At 40.7% G+C, this 9,946-nt stretch overlaps 1 protein-coding gene across 6 annotated transcripts in view; it reads right to left on the reverse strand.

Annotated features, from left to right (window-relative positions):
* LOC144031912 (leucine-rich repeat and fibronectin type-III domain-containing protein 2) overlaps nt 1-4,133 on the reverse strand; it is an 88,767-nt gene extending 84,634 nt beyond the window's left edge. For 4 of the 6 annotated variants that reach the window (XM_077539442.1, XM_077539443.1, XM_077539439.1 and 1 more), the window contains exon 1: nt 3,279-4,133. The gene's annotated coding sequence lies outside the window, so the exon portion shown is untranslated. Of the gene's footprint in view, nt 1-3,070; nt 3,123-3,278 lie in introns of all 6 variants that reach the window. The other 2 variants (XM_077539441.1, XM_077539440.1) reach the window with 1 other exon arrangement.
* Nucleotides 4,134-9,946: the final 5,813 nt, after the last annotated feature.

Below are 9,946 nucleotides of genomic sequence, written 5' to 3' on the forward strand. Positions count from 1 at the left end.
GTGAAAATTAAACTGCACTAAAAAAACAAAAACAAAAAAAAACTAGCCACCAGAGGGTGCTACAACTGCACAAATGGAAATCAAGTTGACTTTTGTAAAAGATGTGCTTCTTTTAATTTCGTGACATGACGATGACGATATATTTTAATATCGCGATATCACGATATTGCTGTTATCGTTTCGAATGGCGTATATTTCAGTTCACTGAACTGGTACGGCAGGAAAGTGACAGACTGCAGATCAAGCTGCAGTCCCAATTTCACCTGGCTGAGATTCCGACCACTGACTCATTGGGAAATAAATAATCAGGGCAAACCAACAATGCTGTTTACTTCAGTCCAAGGCCTTGCCTCTCATGGGATGATGTTTTATTATATGGCCCCTTGTGACCCCAGAATAGGGGACTCAACATTCTAAAACTTTGATCTTGGAATCAGGCATTTGCGGGTCATTGAAAAAAACATGGGTGCAAATCAAGGAATAATGATTTACAAGACAAGACAAATGTTACCCCATATTGAGATCAAAATGTAAAGCGCCGGCATGAGATGAGACACGTGTTGCAGAAACAGCACACGCACTCCGCAACGTTGCTCACGGAGGTCAGGATAACGGCGATAAATCATGAAGGGGGGAAAAATGAAATATGCGGCGTAATGATACAACCTTTGATAAGTTACACAGAGTTGCAAACAGAAGTGGATAATGACGACGACAACAGAAAGGCAACTGAGAGAATATCGTGAAATATAGTTTGGTGGGAGAATTCAATATGAAATGATCATAACGTGTTCTTATGACATGAATTCAGTTTGTAATAGCTGTTTTACAGTAATGATGCTAAAAAATGGAAGGTAAGATACTGAAAAGCAAATCATTTCTTGTCTAGTTTTCCCTCACAAGTGATTCCAAAAGCAATTCAGGGGCCATGGCAGGAACTGCGTTTGGAGTCTTTGTCATATGACAGAATGGTGCAGTGTCCCGTAATGTTGCTGAGGATTTTGAAATCATTCTGGATGTGTTAACGGTGCTGCATGTCTTTACAAAATGGACCTTTTACAGGCGGGCGTGTGTTTATCTTCATCTTTTAACTTGAGCTACACGCCGGAACTGAAATATAACTTTGAAAGTCTGCAGAAGATCAACAATGAAGCAGATGGAAACAAAAGTTGTTCACAAAAGCGCACGTTGTGAAAACTGTGCAAAAGTGATGTTTCAGGTATTGTTGATTGTAAATATTTTATTACTATTTTTTTATGCTAATATTGAAAGTAATTCCATATGAGTAAATGGCCACTCAGCATTAAGCAATTCTGCTCTTAGGTTTGGTCAAATTGATTTATTGTGTTTGATTAAACATTTAGGATCATTTTGTCAACTTCATGTATCTGTTTTACTAGTGTATAGTTTATCCAAAGCCATTATAAAAAGTTGGACCATAGCAATCTCAATAAAATGTAGTCAGAGATGCCAACCAAGATTGGAAACTTTCTCCATATTTTGTCAGGAATCGTTTTCGTCTCACCAATGACAGTATATTCTGAACAACATCAATATTTTCTTTCTTTGAATAGTTTTGAGTGACAAAATAGTGAAATTGCGGCTCTCGGCTCTTTTTTCGGTGGAGCTACGACGACGAACGGCCGAATCCGAAGCTCACTACACGAAAGCTAGCTACATGCTACAAACACTCCAAGTGTGCACGCGCGACGTCGTTACGCAGATTGATTGACGGGATTGAGAAACAATTGTTAACCGTTGACAATATGTTCTATACATCCCTCTTCTGATTAGGTCACAACCAATCACAGCTCACTTCTTTTTGAAGCTCAGCCGTGATTGGTCATTGAGTCCCGAGAATTTCAGAATTTCAATGTAAAAAAAAAAACATTCTAGTTGGTACACACAATATTATATTATTTTTATTGGCACTTTTGTGAACAGTTCAACCTTGGCATTTTTTCTGAATTGTATTGGTCAAATTATAGTTGTTGAAAATAATTATTCAAACAACAAATGTGTTTGTGTATTTTAAGTATTTATTTATGCATTTTTGGTCCCTGCTTAATCTGCTTTCTTCATTTCAAAAAAGACAATAATGTCAATGTGAAATGATTGTGTTTATTTATATATCCTAGAAATGGTGGAGCGGTTTTGCATGTGATATCAACTTCTGACTGTTTTTGATCCTATGCTAAGTATTTGACTGAAGCATGTACTCACAATGCCACTAAAAAATTGTGCTATATTTATATGCAGCGGACTCGTCAGTGAGTCATTTTGCGTCATATTCCCTTTTGGTGAATTTGTGGGTTCTTGGCTTTGACACAAAATCTTCACATTCTATTCAAGAAACGAACGAACCCTTCGCTGAGATTTTTTTTTTTTTTTTTTTAGGTGGGGGGGGGGCGTTGGGATGAAGATGAATGCCCCATTGAGGGAGTCAGGTGCTGCCTGTGCTGCCTGCACTGCAGCCCACACTAAAATGTTTGTTGCTGTGCATCGCTTCTGCAAAAGCCATCTGAAAGATTCACGCTTGGAGTTGCGATTGCGACCCTTCAAGGAGCTGCTTGTAATCCACAATGTCGAGATTACGGAGGGTCGGCAGTGTGTATGGCTTCCGTAATGCCGCTTCCCATATGGACCCCCAGGAGCGGCTATCGATCGATCATCAGACACTCGCGATAAGCGATTATGCTCGCGCACAGTTTAAGTTTGTCAACAGAATCACATCGGCGTCCGAATGTGAGGAGAATCCGACTTCAATAGACACGATAGCCCACTCTAATTATACGGGGGGGGGTTATTAAAAAAAAAAAAAAAGCGTCTGGGCTAGCCACCACCCCCGCCCTGCTTTTTCCCTTGCACATGCACAAGGCACAATTTGCAGATCCACAAAACGCAGGCAGAATTAGTATGCGTCGGGCACAAGCATGCATACATCGAATCTATCCCACGCAGCACCCCGCATTGAGAACACAGCGAGGGGGGGGGGGGGCAGGAAAAAAAAAAAAAAGACCCGCTAACTCGAACAGTCTCTGCCGGACTGATCCCATTGCAATCGGGTTACCTGTGATTATCCAGGAGCAACCGTGAGCCACCTTCCCAACACACCTCCAGCACTGCAGAATGCGTGTCGTGCACGACCAAAAATAGAAAAAAGGAATCACCTAGTTGAAGTGTGCATTAAATTGAAATCCACTCAGCATGATAAACAGTCTTGCGAGACTGCACAACAAAATCGGACATAATGAAGGTTGGTTTTGTTTTCTCCCTACCTTTGCAGACGGTTCTATCCATGACATGTGAGCGCAGCCTCGACGGTTGCGTCTTCAGTTGCCTTGAACGTTTGCGGCTCCAGCCGCTCTCGTCGTCCATCTACTCAATCCAAGATCCGAAGTGCACGACCACCGACTGCCGATCCGACAGCATATTCGCTTCCCCACTCGAGCTGAATTCTTCCTTGACGGGAAGAGAGACGAAAGAAAAAAAAAAAGAAAAAAAAAAAAAAGTCAGTCACCGGCAAGATTTTCTGGTGCTGTGGAAAGCTGCACTCAAACTGCGATGAGGAGCTTCACATCCTTTTTCTTAGTTTTCCCTTCAAGTAAAAATAAGTAGTGAGGACTCGATCGGCTATAAAAATGCCAAGCGTGAAATCAAAGTGTTGCTACATGGCAACAATTTATTTTATTTTTTTTGTTTTACTCCCCGCGGCGGTGCACAATATGTCCTTGGAACTATTTTTCTCCCATTCGATCCCGAAAGTTGACCAAAATGCGCATTGTAGATCCACAGAATATGGAAGTTTTGCTGGCTTTTGGGTGAAGGCTACGGCGGAGAAAGCAAAGTGGCACACTGGCAAATCTCTCAGAAGCTGCCGGGAGAATGTGCGCGCACGATCGAGCGCATTTACGCAGACACTTGCAGGAGGGAGATTGCGCAATGGTTGTGCGTAAAAGACACAGTTGGGTTTGCACGCTCCACAGCACAGCACAGCACAGCCCAGCACAGCCTGCAGTGTCGTGCTGTGCGCAGGAGATTAAGGAGCAACCACGGATTAGTGTCTTCTTAGCGGTATTTAGCATTTACAGGAACAAAGTAGCCGAGCATCAGGTACAATATCTTGTTGTCGTTACCAAGACAACCGTCCCTCAAAACAAAGTTGCTTTGTTTTTTGCTTTTGTGACCTTCATGGAGGTTTGTCATAAAATATTTAAATGACGTCACATTTTACTCATTCATATGCATGAGTCGGACAAAATAACAGAACAGGACGCATGCGTACACATTTGAGAAGAGAACGACGTCGCATGTGCGTGAAATTTCAACATGGTTCAATCGACAAACACGCTTAAAAGATGGTTGATGACACCACGAGAGGAGGTCGGACTCAGACGCAGAGTGTAAATTGGCCAACAAGGCTGCAGCTTTAATCGCACGAAAACTCAAATCGCCTCTCAAGGAGGGAAAAAAGGCTGAACAAAAAGAGCTCCAAACTGGAGATACAAAAAAGGGCACTCAAAAACAGGGACAACAAAAGGCGCTCCACAAGGGAGGAAAACCAGGGCAAACTAAAGGCGCAAGACAAGGCTAGGCTAGGCTAGGCTAGGCTAGGCTAGGCTAGGCTAGGCTAGGCTAGGCTAGGCTAGGCTAGGCATCAAACAAGGACTGTGGTACGAGGACTGGGCGGACGCTTCCATGCACTGAGATTTGTGACACTTCGGCAACCAACTGGCGAATGAAGGTGGCTTTTATTGTCCGGGTTGATTGGAAACAGGTGGTGCTGATCATGGGCGTGGACCGGTAATCATTGAGCTGCAGGAAGGGTAAGTGACCTGGGGTCAGGACTATCAAAATAAAACAGGAACATGACTGTAAAACAAAAGCATCGTGACAGTTGACAGGTGGAGACCTCAAAATGGGAGGAAAGGTAAAAAGTAGAAAGGTAAGATTTATTGTATGATCATTGCTGGCCCTGGCAATCCGGCGCCGTTTAAAATGGATGACTGCTAATATCGCGTTGGTCACTAATTTTCAGGAAAAAGAAACACATTGAAGTCACGATTTTCACTTGAAGATTTGAAGCCGACCTTTGGGCTGTTACATCTCCGTCAAGTTACTTTTGGTAAAGTCTTCTGCGACAATTTTTTTTCGTGTCAATCATTTGCCGTTTAATTGTACGTGCTTGAACCCAGCGTGAACATTCGTCTGGAAAATCCCTTCATTCGATCCCGGTCAAAACATCGCCAGTCACATAGCGGCAGAGGTTTGTCGTAAACCATCTGTTATATATTTATGGTGAAATATGGAGTCAGTTCACAAGTTTTGAATACACTCCCTCATTCGCCGGCCTGTTTTTTTTGTCCGCACATGCGCAGTGCGCTGTTCTAAAAATAGTCATATTGAGTCATATTTTAAACCCAAATTTTCCATCTCTCCTTTTTACATTGAAATCAATTGGAAATGACATCTAATCCATTCAAGAACCCAAGAACATTTTTTTGTTTTTTTCTCAAATAATAAAAATAAATAATAACAACAATAAGTAGCACTGTAATGTAAAATATAAAGATGAAGACTCAATACAATATAATGCAATGTAATAATATAGAAAGTTCATTCATGGGGCATTTTCGAGTGAGCGATATCGGTCGGCTTGAGGATCAGACGTTCCGTTCTGCCTTGCCTTGGTCGCGTCTCAGCAGTCGGGGCCGCGCTAAGTCGAGGTCCCGCGGTGGCAATGATTTCCCATGGGAGACTTGACTTGCCTCAAAATCCACGTCAACAAGCATCGCAAAACATCCGTCTGATCTCGACAGGGCCTCCATTGTAGCGCCGTTTTTGGCTACGGGGCTGTTTCACCCTGAAGCGCTTTCACTCCAAGCTAACCTTACATGGAGACAAATAAATCAAGAAATAATGAGAACAATATATGGACAAAGTGTGGTTGTCCAGGCTTGTAGCTCATCTCTGCTTGGGGATATCGTCCCAAGGCTACATATGAGACACGAGTACAATGTTGGACAAGGGGAATGAATAATAAGAAATGGCAACAAAAATATGTTTCCTAAACTTTGTTTATACATCTGCTGAACAGAAGAAAGGTCCAGAAGTCGCTTGTGGTTGTGCGTATTTTTGTTGACTCCAGTCAAAGTTAATATGCCTCTTATTATTATTTTTTGTGTGTCAACATGAAACGGCGTATCATGCCAGGTGGTGTTTGTGAATAAAAAGGGGATCACGAGCATCTTTTTTATTCCTCTTTTTCTTGGCTTTCCTTCTTATCGACTTGGACAGTTGGAGATGCGGCTGCTGTGCCTGTTGCCCACTGTGCCATTTATCTGTGTTTGGATCCTCTTTTCAAATACACTTTCAGCAAGGTTCAGATTTAAAAGGCGCAAAGCAACAACACCCCCCCCACCCTCCCCTTTTCTGGCCAGCAGATCCTTGGCTCTGAAATGGGCATAAACAACAAATTAATTGTGCATTAGTGACTTTTTTTTTTCATTGTTAGTCTTCTTGGTAATAACATTTTGATGTGACTTGCGTTTTCAACAAAATAATGTGAGTCCTTTCGCGCTCGGCCAACATAACTTTCAAAACAACTGCCCAACAGAGCAATTTTGCTGACCACGTCCGTCCGGTAATGATCTCAGAGACTTTATATTTTAATGGCTACTTGAAGGACAATAACAGAGAATGTCGCAGAGCTCATTTCTCTCGCAAATGGTCTCCTGATCGCCACAATCAAGTCAAAGTATTTCAATGGCTTCTGCTGCCACAATATCGCCATCCCAGTAGAAAAGCTTCGGGACGTTTGTTTCATGAATATGCTGCTGACAAAGCTGTGACAACTGCTGTTCCTCTTTGGCGGTCCGTCCTGATAATGCTGCTGAATGTTTGGCCATTGTCAAAGTTTCATATTTAGCACATCAAATAAAAGTAGGTAAATCACTAAATGTCTGAAGTTTGAACTTCTGTTTTGTCTGCGCTGCACTATATTCCCACTATAACAAAACGACACGTGACCAACCATCACATGATGAAAATTCAAAGAAATGGGAACATTATTATTATTCATTTATTTATTTATTTATTTTTAAAAAAGAGTGATCAACCACAATTTAAATAGACGTGAAAGTGAAAGAATAATTCATCTGCACAAATTATGGTGGTTCTTAAAACTCATTTACTCCCAATAACGTATAAATACGTTTTTTTAATGTTCTAAGTGTCCCAAAGACGTATTTATACGTTTTTTTTTGTTTTTTGTTTTATGCTAGAGCATACAGAAGGCTTTGATGCTGCAAACGGTTGCAGAAATGGTAGTTATTACACAAACGGCCAGAAGGTGGCAGCAGAGCAAAGGAGATCAACCAGGGCCATGTCGAAAAAAAAGCTCAATTACTTAGAATTTTAAATAGATTTGTGAAAACTGATGAAACTTAGCTCTCTTCTAATGCTAATTGCTGCAAAACGGAAACAGATAGAAACATACTTTTTTTTTCCTGATGAAAGAAGAGACTTTAATCTTTCTTTTGGTAGGTTCCATGTTTTTATAGCAATAGAACACAATATTCTGTGGGCCTTGCAAAAATCAGTCAAAATCCAGTAAAACAGCCGGGAGCGAACGGGATTGCGAAATGTGAAAATGGCGGCGAGTGAATGAGTCAAATGTGTCGTTCATTTTATTGTACATGGTATAAAATGTCCGATTAATCGTGAGTTAATTATTGAAGTCATGTGGTTAATTACGATGAAAAATTTTGAACGCCTGACACCCCTAATTTGGATCCTCAAGCAGCCTCGTGGGGCATATTATACATGAGTGCAAGTGAAATGGAAAAATGTCACTTTGTATAGACGTATCCAGTACCTGGGTAAAAAAAATCAAAATCAAATAAAAAGGTCTGAAATGAGTTGGGCTTGAGGAACAAGGAAACAACTAAGGTGGAAAGGATCATAAAAGAGGAATATGATGTCTCCAGCAGGTTCAATTTGGAGTGGCAAGGTATAAAAGGGGAACAGACGAGTATTTGGACTGATTGGTTCATTTATTGTGGTCCCCCCGGCGTCTACGCACACAGCAGCCAACATGTGGCTGGGAATACAATACGGCCAATGTTTGACTACACCAGCGGTTAATAGCTGCACTGCGAGAAGCGACACAAAAGCTCATTGACCGCACTCGTGCTTGGCACAAGGCGCCTTCCAAGACATGTCACGCAATTATCTGCCAATCTTAAATATCAAATACGGAAAATACAGCACTCTATTTTTTCTTTTATGAACAGTTCAACCTTGCTGCTTGTTTGCATTTTTATAAGTTTTCCTTTTTACATACATATGCATCTTTCGTCGGAATATGCGCAACGAGATCAGCATACTGACCTTGCTCATCCTTGAATTTGCTCTGTATAAAAAAAAATGCCAAAGTTCATCTTCTATAACCGTTTGAATGTGATATGAAAGATGATATGTTATTGATGAATTTATTCCTCCTTTATTTTCTTTTGCTTAAACATTTTGAGACTGTGCCCACTGAGTGTGGAATTCATTTTACACTCCATTATTAAATGGAGGGAAGACATTGAAAGAAACCAGAGTTAAGGATAAGCACCCCGAACTTGAACTACAAACTTCTCAGGGGTAAATTATGCTTTTATTATTGTTCAAGCACCTGACGTTCCATTCTATTACTATTGATCCCAGTGCTACTACTTCCAAGAGATCACATCAAAAGGTGTCAACGTGTGTAACTATTGATATGGGAACCAGAAAATCAACGTTTTTATCTCCAATCCTAAAATGTGATGTCCACTATATCAGCAAATTAAAGGTAAAACTAGGTGACATTATAGTTACCCTAGCTAATCGTTTTAATATCAGAATCAATGAGGTGATGTTTAATGGGGGTGGGGGGGTATAAAATGAGCTGGGCGTGATTGATGTATTCATTTCAACCATTTCATGGTCAGAAGGCTTCAAATTACTGACACTAATAGAATTGTTAAACGACTGTAGTGATGCAGGATCACATCAAGAATTACATCACCATCTAATTGATAGGTCGTCTAATGTCTCATAATGTCAAGAACACATTTGAGTCATCATCAAATAAACTACTTATATAGTTACAGATCATCTAATTATTACCATATTTGGAATGACTATACAAAAAAAAAAATAACATTATTGAACTGAATCACACAACAGAAATATATAAATCACACGTATTCACATTTTGGATTTTGAAAAAGTACAAACAAAAGAAGAAAAGGAAAACAACAAACTAGTAGACGGGACGTTGGCAAACAAATAGCGACAACTCCAAAAACGAAAGTAATGACGCTTGATGGAGCGAGCGAGCAAAACAACAAAATCGATTGTAAATCTACCCACTATTAGAAAGACAAGAGAACTAGCAACTACACTAAAATGTACTTCAAGTGAAAATGGAGAATGGGAAGTATCAGAAGTAGACGACACGAAACACAGACTATGGGAGTGAGCAATGCAGAATAATAATCTTGTAAAATAAGAATAATAATCCAATGTGAGCCTGCAGATGCACTTTTTAGTAAACTGCTGATGGATGCTGGAGGCTCAGGCTCTGCTCACCAGCCAGCGTCCACGTAACTGTGGAACGAAACCCACGTCATGTTCATTGACGACGATACTGTAAGTGGCTGAGCGGCCATGACACGTTTGCAGTTTCAGGAACACTCCTGTATGATTTCACCAAATCCTTTTAACCAAACTCCTTTTCATCACTTTTGGCCTTGGTAAGTCACAATGCTGAAAAAGATATAGTGTTTGTATTGATGAAAAAAAAAACAAAACAAAACGTGACGTCTGTTATGAATAAACCATTCTAGCTTGATGATTTACAGTGCAGGCAAGATCAACCTCATTAGTTAACACGCCAAGGGTAGAAAAGCAATCA

The sequence above is a fragment of the Festucalex cinctus genome, chromosome 12, assembly GCF_051991245.1.
Source record: "Festucalex cinctus isolate MCC-2025b chromosome 12, RoL_Fcin_1.0, whole genome shotgun sequence".
Classification (NCBI taxonomy): Eukaryota; Metazoa; Chordata; class Actinopteri; order Syngnathiformes; family Syngnathidae; genus Festucalex; species Festucalex cinctus.